Here is a 13319-nt window from a genome sequence, read left to right as displayed (position 1 = left end):
TATTTTTATTTGGTACATAAGGCAACTCTACCCTTCTCAGGTCATCCCATTATTTCCTTGTGCTTTCATCCTCTCCCTTATTTACAGGATCCTTCCTTTTACCTTTTAAAATACTCAAGTATCTTTCATCTTACAATTGAATGTTAAAGCCTCCAATTCCCCCTACAACAACCTCCCCACCTCTTTGTTCCCTTTCAAAGCCAAACAGCACATGGGACTTTTCCTGGTGGTCCAGTGGCTAAAACTCCACAATCCCAGTGTAGGGGGCCAAGGTTCAATCTCTAGTCAGGGAACTAGATCCTGCATGCTGCAACTAAGAATTTTCATGTTGCAACTGAAGACCTCACGTGACTCAACTGAGACCCAGTACAGCTAAATAAATACTTTAATTTTTTTAAAAGTCAAAAAAAAAAGCACAGAAGAGGTGTTTTTAAGTACTTCCCTGATTTCTGTGCCTAGCAAGCAGTTATCAGCCATTCTAATGTGGCTTCAATCCTGACTGTTCACCCACCCATTGCTTGCTCAGCCTACAAGTTGATAACTGGAGTTTTTAAGTCCTTATCATTTTTTTTTTTTTTTTCAGTCCTCATGTTAACTCAAGGGCTTCCTCAATGGCTCAGCGGGTAAAGAATCTGCCTGCAATGCAGCAGAAACAGGAGTTGTGGGTTCAATCCCTGGGTCAGGAAGACCCCAGAGCAGAAAATGGCAATGCACTCCAGTATTCTTGCCTGATAAATCCCATGGACAGAGGAGCCTGGCAGGCCACAGTCCAAAGGAACGCAGGGTCATAAACGACTAAGCAACTGAGCGCACGCGCACACGCACGACTTGACTTAGTTCTTCCCCATTTTCCATGTCATTGACCACTCCCTACCTCCTCAAATACTTTATCCGTTCACCTTTATGCTCTTACTGCTCAAAATATGATCAATGGACCAGCAGTATCAGAATCACTTGGAAACTTGTTGAAACACAGAATCTTAAACAGGTTCTTCACAGTTCCAATCTGCTGAACTCTAGAATCTCTATCATCCACATTGTCCCCCTTTCTTTCCTCTATCTCCTGAGTTTAATGCTCCAGATATGACTATGTATGAAAGTCCTCAAATATGCCAGTCTGTTTTAGCCTTTGCACATGTTTGTTCCCTCTTGCTATGATGCCATTCCCAATACTTACTCCACTTTTCGCCAACAGGCAAAACTCCTGCTCGTCTTTGAAAGCCAAAATCATGTGTTACTGATGTGGCTTGTCATGCCACATCTCTGAGGCTATGCCATCTATGCGTGTAATTTTATATATGTATAAAATATATATACACAAAATTTTATATATATTTAAGGTATAATTTATATACAGTAAAATTTAGCATTTTAAGTATGCAGTTTTACATATATATTTAAGGTATAATTTACATGCAGTAAAATTTAACATTTTTAGTATACAGTTTTGCAACTTTTGAAAATTTATATAGGTGTGTACAATTACTACTAAAATCAAGGTACATAATATTCCTATCTCCCACAAAATTTCCCCAAATGACCCTTTGTAGTCAGCCCTAACATCCACTCTCAGCCCCTAAAAGCATTATTCTGTTTTCTGTCCTTATAATTTTGCCTTATGGTGTCATATGAATAAAGCCATAGAGCATATAGCCTTTTGAGACTGGCTGCTTTCACTTAGGGCTTCCCAGGAGGTTCACTGGTAAAGACCTGCCTGCTAATGCAGAAAACACTGGAACTATGGATCAGGAAGTAGCAACCCTCTCACTCCAGTATTCTTGCCTGGAAAATTTCATGGACGGAAGAGCCTGAAATTCAGTCACACTACTGCAAGCTTCAGTACTTTCTTCTGTTTCATTGCTGAGTAGTATCTCATTGTATGTATGCACTATATTTGTCCATCCATTCCTCAGTTGGATATTTGGGTTGTTTTCTCTTTCATGCATTGGAGAAGGAAATGGCAACCCACTCCAGTGTTCTTGCCTGGAGAATCCCAGGAACAGGGGAGCCTGGTGGGCTGCCGTCTATGGGGTCGCACAGAGGAGTCGGACACGACTGAAGTGACTTAGCAGCAGCAGCATGTGAAGAGGTTATGAATAAAGTAGCTATATTCACATGCAGGTATTTGTGTGAACAAAGGGTTTTATTTCACTTGGGTAAATACCTAGGAATGAAATTGGTGGTTATATGGCAAATGTTTGTTTAACTGTATCAGAAACTGCCAAATCATTTTTCAGAGTGCCTTAGACATATTTGTAACCCAGTATAAGCTTTCAGAGAGCAAGAAACAAAGTTAAGACATGATAATGATGATGATCGGAGAAGGCAATGGCATCCCACTCCAGTACTTTTGCCTGGAAAATCCCATGGACCGAGGAGCCTGGTGGGCTGCAGTCCATGGGGTCGCTAGAGTCGGACACGACTGAGCGACTTCACTTTCACTTTTCACTTTCATGCACTGGAGAAGGAAATGACAACCCACTCCAGTGTTCTTGCCTGGAGAATCCCAGGGATGGGGAAGCCTGGTGGGCTGCCGTCTCTGGGGTCGCACAGAATCGGACACGACTGAAGCGACTTAGCAGCAGCAGCAGCAATGATGATGATGAGGAAAGCTAACAAAAGTCCCCAGCTTTTAACCATTATACATACTGTATTGTTCAACTTTGCATCCTCAGCAGCTGGCATTGTCCTGGCACACAGTAAGCACTCAAAAAATATCAATATCAATATCAATCAAATAAATTCTTGATTACCTACTCCTCAGGAAGGGCACTTTTCTCCTTTCATTCTCTCTGTCTCTCCAATGTTTCTTCCAACAGTAGTTTTAAAATGACAGCAGTCGACTCACGCCTGCCTTGTTGTTGTTCAGTCACCAAGTCGTGCCCAACTCCTTGTGACCACATGAACTGTAGCATGTGATCTTCCCTGTCCTTCACTGTCTCCTGGAGTCTGCTCAAATTCATGTCCATCGAGGCAGTGATGCTATCTAACCATCTCAGCCTCTGCCGCCCCTTCTCCTTTTGCCCTCCCTCTTTCCCAGCATCAGAGTCTTTTCCAGTGAGTCGGCTCTTCACATCTGGTGACCAAAGTATTGGAGCTTCACTTCAGCATCAGTCCTTCCAATGAATATTCATGATTATGTCTGCCCTAGTCATTGTATAATAACAAAGTTTCGGGTTTATTATATCATTGATAGAAACAGAGAAGTTGAAAATAATAGATCATTGGTGGGGAAGGAGTAAGGAGCTTAGCTCAAAATGAATTTAATTTGAAATGAACACAGGTTGATTAACTGTGACAGATTATATTTTTCTTAAGAAAATACATCTGTTCAACATACTCTTCTAGAACCTACCCACTACCCTCTCCAGATGTTGCTGTTTGTTGTCTGACTCTTTGTGACCCCATGGATTGTAGCCCACCAGGCTCCTCTGTCCATGGATTGTCCAAGCAAGAATACTGGAGTGGGTTGCTGTTTCCTTCTCCAGAGAATCTTCCCAACACAGAGATCGAACCCATGTCTCCTACATTGCAGGCGGATTCTTTATCACTGAGCCACCAGGGAATGAGAGTTTAATTCTCCTCAATCCCTTATAACCAGTAGACCCTGGTGGAAGTGGAACAAGACGTCTTCCAATACTAAATCATAAAGGTGATGGAGCTTGTTTGCTCACAGTCCCCTTTAAGGCAAGAGCTGGTGTAAAATAATAATAATAATAATTTTAAAAAAGAGCTGACAAATGGTAAGTCCAAATGTCCTGAGGCTGCCATTTTGGGAGGAAGTCCAGACAATAAGGAGAGACCCAAGTAACTGCCCAGATCAATAGCGCAGGTAAAGTCCCAGTATCAACAACCAGACATTTGAGTGAAAAATGCCACCAATGATGCCAGCCCCAGCTAAGTCATACCCAGGCATCCAAGCCCAGGACGTCATGAAGCAGAGACAGGTATCCTCACTGTGCCTTGTCTGAATTCTGGCTCCACCAGATCCATGAACATAATAAAATGGTTGTTTGAAGCCACTAAATTTTGGAATAATTTGTTACATACCAATAGTGACTGGAGCATATCCTTATGGATTGAGTTGTGTCCCCCCCACAAAAGATATGTTGGCCTCCAAACCTCAGAATGTACCCCAGAAAGTGACTTTATTTGGAGATAGGGTCTTTGAGGTAATCAAGCTAAGATGAAATCATTAGGGTGGACCAAAATTCAGTATGACAAGTGTCCCTATAAAAAGAGGAAATTTGGGGACTTCCCTGGTAGCTCAGTGGTAAAGAGTCCACCTGCCAATGCAGGAGACGCAGGTTCGAATCCTGGTCCAGGAAGATCCCACATGCCTTGGAGCAGCTAAGCCCTCATGCCGGAACTACAGAACACATGTGCTGCAGCTACTGGAGCCCTTGTGCCTCGAGCCTGTGTTCCCGCAACAAGAGAAGCCACTGCCACGAGAAGCCCACCCGCCACAAGTAGAGAAGTCCCCGCTCACTGCAACTGGAGAAACACCCACGCAGCAACGGAAACCCAGCACAGCCAAAAATAAATAAATCAGTAACCTTAGGTTGGTTTGTTTGTTTTAAAAGAAGAAATCTGGGCATATCCCTGCTGGTCCGGTGGTTAAGAATCCACCTTCCAGTGCAGGAGATGCGGGTTCAATCACGTGCCATTAGGCAACTAAGCTGGAGAGATGCAGCTACTGAGCCCACGGAGTCTGGAGTCCGAGTTCTACAGCTAGAGAGAAGCCCAACAAAGATATCATGTGATCTAACAAGACCCCATGCAGCCAAATAAGTTAATAACAAAGAAAATAAGCTAAAAAGAGGAAATCTGTACACAGAAATGTATAGACAGAGCACTCCACGTGAAGATGAGGTAAGAATCAGATGATACTTCTATATCCCAAGAGACACCAACGGTTGCCAGCAAACCACCAGAGACTGGGAGAGAGGCATGGAGCAAGCATTCTTCTTCAGCCCTCTGAAAGAACCAGTCAGCACCTTGATCTTGAATTTCTATCACCCAGCACTGTGAGACAATGAATCTCTGCTAAGCCACCCAATTGGTGATACTTTGTTATGGCAGCCCTAGCAAAGCAGTGTTAGTTGCTCAGTCGTGTCCGACTCTTTGAGACCCCATGGACTGTGGCCCACCAGGCTCCTCTGTCCATGGGATTCTCCAGGCAAGAATACCAGAGTGGGATGCCATTATGGAATCATCTAAAATTTTAAAGAGACCGTTTGAAATGAAGGAGATTTAGAGGCTGCTGCTGCTGCTAAGTCGCTTCAGTCGCGTCCGACTCTGTGCGACCCCACAGACGGCAGCCCATCAGGCTCCTCTGTCCCTGGGATTCTCCAGGCAAGAACACTGGAGTGGGTTGCCATTTCCTTCTCCAATGCATGAAAGTGAAAAGTGAAAGTGAAGTCGCTCAGTCATGCCCGACTCTTAGCGACCCCAAGGACTGCAGTGCACCATGCTCCTCTGTCCATGGGATTTCCCAAGCAAGAGTACTGGAGTGGGATTTAGAGGCAGTCAGAACTAAAAATCTGAGAGTCACCCATGGAGAGGAGATCTGTGAAACCTTGGGGAATTACCCATAACCAGCAACTGTAGAGAGGAAAAGCATGGAGTAAAGGCAGGCTCTAAGGAAGAAAAAGTGTAGCTGGTAGACAGAGAGAAGTTACAGGGAGGACCAGGTTAGAAGCAGGAACCAGTCTCAGAAGAGAGGGAGGAAGAGATTGGCTGGCAATGCCAAATCTGTAGCATTATCAAGGCATCTGGGACTGGGGATTGGAGGTGTGTCTGTGGAGCAGAGAGTACAGAGGATTAGAAAAGAGTCGGTGATGAGGAAGGGAGGGTGCAGACATTTGAAAGTGGATAAAAAAAGGAGGATGGATGCATTAGTGGGGAAGGCAGTGCCACTCAGATTGGCGCCCTAACTTACACAGCTGAAAAGCAAAGAGGAAACACGAGGAAGAGAGTGCGGGAAGAGAGCACAGCAAACAGCAAGGGAAGACGGTTCAGATGATAACTATGGAAACAGATCCATTTTTATGTTTGAAAACATTTTTATTCTAAAAGTACTTGCATATTTAAACTTTTTTTAAAATTTCCAACCTCCAGATGTACCAAGAAAATTAAATCATAAAAACGATCTTGGAATATGATAAACATTATCTTTTCATGTAAACACCCCACAATGTGTCCCAAAATGGTATTTGCTTTCTCCTGAGTCTTGCATATTGAGGGTTTCATATTTTTGCTGTCCCAAAGAGTTTCCACATGCATGTTCAACTGCTCTTCTCACTTTCTTTGCAGTCAGAGAGTCCCTTTTCTTTTTTAGTAACTGTTATTAGCAGTTGCAACAGTAAAGCAGTATGTGTTTACAGTTTAATACTTTTAAGAATTCAAAAACATATAACAGAAAAAATTTAAAACCCTCTCAAACTTAGATTCTTTCCCTAGGAAACTCAGGACCCTTAGGTTCTTTCCCCTCTCAAGTAACCCACTGATGACAGTTTCCTGTGTGGCTTTCTGGTTGTGTAAGGAAACAAGCATGATGCACTTCTTAATTCTCAGTACCACCGAGAGCTGAGGATACAAGCAGTTGCCTAAAATCTACTTGGCACTGACCTCATGCAGCTTAGCCGACGTGGGCAGAGACATGGCATTGTATCTCTCATGTAAAACAGAACAGAACACCTGAGTGGCACTGTGTTTACTGCTCTGCTCCCGGCCTTTCTCCAAGAATACGTCCTGGAGTCCTCCACATTCTTTTCAGTGTCTGCCTAGCAGTGATTATTTACATGGATGGAGGAGGGCATGGCACCCCACTCCAGTATCCTTGCCTAGAGAATCCCATGGACAGAGGAGCCTGGCAGGCTACAGTCCATGGGGTTGCAAAGAGGTGGACACGACTGAGCGACTAAGCACAGCACACATCAGAATACACTTAACTGATCCTCTCCTGATAGACACCCTGATTGTTTCCATTATATTTGCTATAACAAATAATGCAATAATAAATTTCCCTTTAAGTATACCCTTATTCATGTTTATATTTACCTATAGGATAAACTCCCAGGGGTAGAATCCCTGGGTCAATGCTCCTGAGTGTCTCTGCAGCAAAATACAGGGCTGGAAGAAGCACAAGCTGGAATTAAGATTGCCGGGAGAGATATCAATAACCTCAGATATGCAGATGACACCACCCTTATGGAAGAAAGCAAAGAGAAATTAAAGAGCCTCTTGATTAAGATGAAAGAGGAGAGTGAAAAAGCTGGCTTAAAACTCAGCATTCAAAAAATGAAGATCATGGCATCTGGTCCCATCACTTCATGGCAAATAGATGGGGAAACAGTGGAAACAGCACAGACTTTATTTTCTTGGGCTCCAAAATCACTGCAGATGGTGACTGTAGCCATGAAATTAAAAGACGCTTGCTCCTTGGAAGAAAAGCTATGACCAACCTGGACAGCATATTAAGAAGCAGACATTACTTTGCTGACAAAGGTCTGTCTAGTCAAAGCTATGGTTTTTCCAGTAGTCATGTACATATGTGAGGGTTGGACCATCAAGAAGGCTGAGCGCCAAAGAATTCATGCTTTTCAACAGTGGTGTTGGAGAAGACTCTTGAGAGTCCCTTGGACTGCAAGCAGATCAAACCAGTCAATCAATCCTAAGGGAAACCAATCCTGAATATTCACTAGAAGGACTGATGCTGAAGCTGAAGTTTCAATAGTTGAGCCACATGATGTGAAGAGCCGATTCATTAGAAGAGACCCTGATGCTGGTAAAGATTGAGGGCAGGAGGAGAAGGGGCTGACAGTGGATGAGATGGTTGTATGGCATCACCGACTCGATGGACATGAGTTTGAGCAAGCTCCGGGAGATGATGAAGGACAGGGAGGCCTGGCGTGCCACAGTCTGTGGGGTCACAGTCAGACATGACTGAGTGACTGAACAACAACAATCTCTGCAGCAGACACATGCCTTTCATTCACAACTGTTCTGCATCTGAAATACTTTTCCATGTTTGGGGAAAATAAGAATCTTGGTGGGAGACCTCCCCTTACAGAAGACAGGTGGTCCAGATACTAACCCTTCCCACCCCCAACACGTGGGTTCCCCTTTAGACTCTGAATCTGGACTAAGCACCTGCAGAAGCAGGGCATCCTGAAGATCTTATCACCCAGGGCAGTGGCACCAGGCCTGGCTTGTCTCCATGGAGCTCTTTTGGCTGTGGCCCCCAGACACCTGGCTTCCTGCCTATTTCCTAAGCCTAATCCCCCAAACCGGCTAGTGATTCTGTGAGCCTCTCAATGTCTTTTCAGGAAATTCTCCTTCTGCTTAAATCAGTCTGCTTAGATTCTGTTGCTTGCAATTAAGAATCCAGACTGATTCTGTAGCAGTAAGCCTTCACGATGGCTCCCAGTGTTTCCTTCCAATTGAGCTGGACTGTGTAACCAGTAGGATATTGTGGGAACGACAGAGTGTGATTTCCAAAGTGAGGTCTTAAAAGACATTGGGGGTGGCTTACACCTCTAGTATCACTTGCTTTGAGAGAGACCAACTGCCATGCTGTGAGGACACTCTGACCGTCCAGCGAAGAAGTCCACTTGCCAAGAAAACAGGCCTGTGGCCAACAGCCAGCACCAACCTGTGAATCACATGAGTGAGTCACTTTAAGGATGGGTCTTCCAGCCCCAGTCAAGCCTTCAGATGGCTGCAGCCTCAAGTGACATTTTGACTGTTTATAAGAGACCCTGAGCTATAAACCAGCTAAACCACTTCTGAATTCCTGACCCTCAGAAAGGGTGTAGCATAATAAATGTTAATTATTGATTTCAGCCACTAAGTTATAGGTGATTTGTTAAAGCAGAAATTAATGACCGACACAGATACAACTCAATTAATTAATTTACTTGACTGCATCAAATCTTAGCTGCAGCATCAGTTCTTTAGTTGTAGCATGTGGGATCTAGTTCCCTGACTAGGGATCGAACCCAGGCCCCCTGCCATGGAAGTGTGGAGTCAGCCATTGGACCACCATGGCAGTCCTCTCAATTCTAAATTTTAGCAGTCTATCAGATTGCCCTTCAAAAAGACCGCAGCAATGTGTACACCCACCAGTACCATGTAGCAGAGTGCCGAAAGTGATTGGTTCTGGAAAGGAGAGGAAAGGAGCAGAGATCCTAGATAATGTCCCCTCCCCAGTGCCTTCCTAAGTGGGCGGAATTATACGTTTGGTCCCCTACGGCCACCCTACCCGTTAGGCTAGTGGGCAGGGATGTGGCCAGAATCTGGCCTGGTGTACAAGCAGGGCCAGAAAGGAGAAATCTGAGCAGGGACAAGGCCACACTTGTCAAGTCACACGATCCGGCCAGGAGGGCTCAGCAAGTGTCAGCTGCAGGGGTGTGGCAGGGGAGCAGGCAGATAGGCAGAAATCTCTCCAGGCTGTTTGGGAAAGGGAACTTCAGAAAATAGAGAAGCTGGGTAAGTGGGTAACTGCTTGGGGCCAAGGCAACAGCCAGGACTGAGCACTTCCAGGCAGGAGACATAAGGGATGTGGATTCGATCCTGGATTGGGAAGATCCCCTGGAGGAGGAGATGGCATCTTCCTCCAGGATTCTTGCCTGAAAAATCCCACGGACAGAGGAGCCTGGTGGGCTACAGTCCATGGGGTTGCAAAGAGTCAGATACAACTAAGTTTCTGAGCACATACAAACTAACCTGGAATCTCCTGCACGTGACCTTAAAGACCCAGAGCTCAAGAGGAGATAATTGTAGCAGGGGAAGCTAGAAGCTGGAGCCGGACCCAAATGTCCTGAGCACTAAGTAAATGCCAGACATAGAATCTTCCAGGTAGACAACCACCATTCCCATTTTACAGATGAGGAAACAGAGACTCATCAAGGATACAGTACCAGCCTAATTAGTATCTGATTGCAGCTCTTATTACATCACACAGTCTCCAGGGTAGAGGCAGAGCTGACTTGTTTGCTGGTGTTCCCTACGGCTCAAAGGAGAACCCTGGGGAGTAGACTTGTCACCTTCCAGTGAGACAGATGTCTGCACAGTCTCTGCTGTCCTGACTTTCAGAGCTGTTCCCTCAGGCCAGGCTCCCATGTCAGGCATCCAGAAGGTCCCTGAGTCAGTGGTAGTGGCCCTCTCTTGTCCATCTGTCTGCTCCAAAGAACCTGGTACTTCCTTGTGAAACAAACATGCCTGTGGGGGGGTGGGCAGGGTGGGGGGGACATGCTCTCACAAGCCAAGTGACCTGTTAGGCTTGCAACAAAGGGTAAGGCAGAGTTTCTGCCCTTCAAAGAGTTCATAGTCCAAAGAGTTCAAAAGTCCAAAGCGTTCAAAAGTCCAAAGAAGGAGGAAGGAGGAGGGGGATGGGATGAACTGGGAGGTTAGGAGATGACTGGGAGATTGGGATTGACATAGATACACTACTGAAACTACATATAAAATAGATACATTAACAAGAACCTGCTGTATTGCTCAGGGAGCTCTACTCAGTGCTCTGTGGTCACCTAAATGGAAGGAAACCAAAAAAAGAGGGGTTATACCTACAGGTGTAGCTGATGCACTTTGCTGTCCAGTAGAAACTAGCAACATTGTAAAGCAACAATACTCCAAAAAAAAAAATTAATCTTTAAAACAAGGAGGAAGAGAAGTGAAGAAAAGAAAACTGCACGATGTTATAAGGATTACAGTGGAGAAAAACTTAGGGTGAAATGGGAACTCTTGAGACCGGGTACCTGGAAGCATCAAAACGCTTCTTGAGGATCATCTCTGAGCTGAGTGACAGGGAGAACTCGCTGGGGAAGGGAGGGTGCACCAGGCAGAGGGAACTGAAAAGGTCTGGATGAGTGGCCCTTCCCAGGAATCACTAGGTCTTGCATGTTCCAGGAGAGTGCCATTTGGAGGGGAGGAGGGGCAAGATATGAGACGAGACGGGTGAGTAGGGGCCAGATCCTGAAGGCGGGGAGCCAAAAACTGAAGGAAAGATGCCTAGAAACACTTTACCGTTTAGAAAGATGATTCTAACTCAGGGCAAAATGACGACAGGGAAACCAGTTATGAGGCCACAGTTGACTCCCAGGAATGAATCAGTGAAGGCCATGACCGTGTTGCTGAGGAGGGGAGCTGTGGACAGCAGGCATGAAGGGAACACTGTTTACAGGACTTTATGACCAAGAGGGGGCAGAGAAGCCCTGTCCCTGGTCTTTGTAGTCCCATAACCCAACGGTCGTCCTTGTTTCCCTCATAAGTCCTTTTGTGTTTCATTTTTCTATCATTTGCAAACAAGAGGCCTTAGCTCTCACATGGGCCTAGAGGTTCACGGAAGGAAAAGGGCGTTTGAAGTATTTACACTGTTACCTCCATTCCTTCCTTCCTTCTTTTTCCTTCGCTTTATTAGTGGACTTTATTTTTTGGAGCAGTTTTAGGTTTACAGAAAACATTGGCAGAACGTTGAGTTTCACATATCCCTCTTTTCCTTCCCACTCCGTTTCTGCCTGTTACTAACATCTTGCGTTAGTGTGGTACATTTGTTACAACTGATGGGCTCCTGTCAACACACTATTATTAAATAAAGTCCACCATAACGTTAGGTCCCACTCTTTGTTGTATATTCTACATGGGTTTTGACAAATGTATAATGACCACTGTGGCATCATGTGGGCTTTCCTGGTGGTTCAGTAGTAAAGAACCCGCCTGCCAAAGCAAGAGACACAGGTTCAACCCCTGGGTCATGAAGGTTCCCTGGAGAAGGAAATAGCAACCCACTCCAGCATTCTTGCCTGGAGAATCCCCATGGACAGAGAAGCCTGGCGGGCTGCAGTCCATGGGATCGCAAAGAGTCGGACACGACCGAGCGACTAAGCACACAGCACAGCACCAGCATTCTTTCCTGAAAAATCCCATGGACAGAGGAGCCTGGCCATCTACAATTCATGGGGTTGCAAAAGAGTAGGACATGATTTAGCAACTACGACAATAGCAACATGCGGAGTAAGTTTCACTGCTCTAAAAATCCCCTATTCATCCCTCCTTGCCCGCCCCAACCCTGATAACCCTAATCTTTTCACTGTCTTCCTAAGTTTGCCTTTTCTAGAATTTCACATAACTGGAACCACACACAATGTAACCTTTCCATATTGGCTTCCTTTACTCAGCTATATGCACTTAAGTTTCCTCCATGTCATTTTGTGATTTGGTAACTCATTTCTTTTTAACACTGAATAATATTTTTCACCACTGAATTAATACCCCATTGTATGGATCAACCACAGTTTAATGATTCACCTGCTGAAGAACACTTTGGTTGCTTCTAAGTTTTGAACTATGAATAAAGCTGCTATAAACATTCATGTGCAGCTTTTTGTGTGGACAAAAAGATCTTAGCTCATTTGGATAAATACCAAGAAGCATGATTTCTGGATTATATGGCAAGAGTCTTTCCATTCCTTTTTCTCCATTTCCTTTTCCATGTCCACTTCTTCCAGCAGGGAGGTGGTGGGGTGACCTTCCATGGAAAAATGATGGCATAGAATTGTAGGTCTTGGATTTGTGTAGAAACAGAAATTGTCCTCCCTGGGGAGCCAAGGGTGTTCTTTTAGGCCAGGGGTCCTTACCATATTTAGGTCTACTATATACCGTGGAATTATACATGGGATCAAGGGGTCACTGGCCCTCATCAGAGTTTCAGGAGGTCTAGGAAGCAAGAGAAATTAAGCTACAGATTTCATCTGCAGCTTAAAGAATCCTCATGATAGGAAAGGGAAGCGCAGTGGACAGACAACCTTCCTACTCAGAATGCCCTGGAGGGAAAACCAAACTTCCAATCTTCACTTAAAAAAAAAAAAAAAATTTCTTTATTGATTTTAAATTTATTTATTTTTGGTTGTGCTGGGTCTTCGTTGCCGCACAGGCTTTTCTCTCGTGGCAGTGAGCGGGGAGCTCCTCTCTAGCTGGGGTGCGTGGGATTCTCGCTGCAGTGGCTTCTCTTGTTGCAGAGCACAGACTCTCGGGCTGTGGCTCCTGGGCTCTAAGCATACACTCGGTAGTTGTGGCGCAGGAGCTTAGATGCTCCAGGGAGCTTAGCTCCCTCCTGGATCAGGGATCGAACCCATGTCTCCTGCATTTGGCAGGAGGATTCTTTCCTTCTGAACCACCAGCCAAGTCCCACAGGGACCACTTGTAACTCTACTTCAGGGACTCAGTGTCAAACAGGAGCCTGGGCTGGAAGCGGCCCGCACAGAAAACATCCTCCTCTCTCCTCCAATTCAAAGAAGACAAGAAGCACGCTGATG

Source organism: Bos indicus, chromosome 3 (genome assembly GCF_029378745.1).
Source record: "Bos indicus isolate NIAB-ARS_2022 breed Sahiwal x Tharparkar chromosome 3, NIAB-ARS_B.indTharparkar_mat_pri_1.0, whole genome shotgun sequence".
Taxonomy (NCBI): Eukaryota; Metazoa; Chordata; class Mammalia; order Artiodactyla; family Bovidae; genus Bos; species Bos indicus.
This window is presented reverse-complemented; position numbering follows the sequence as displayed.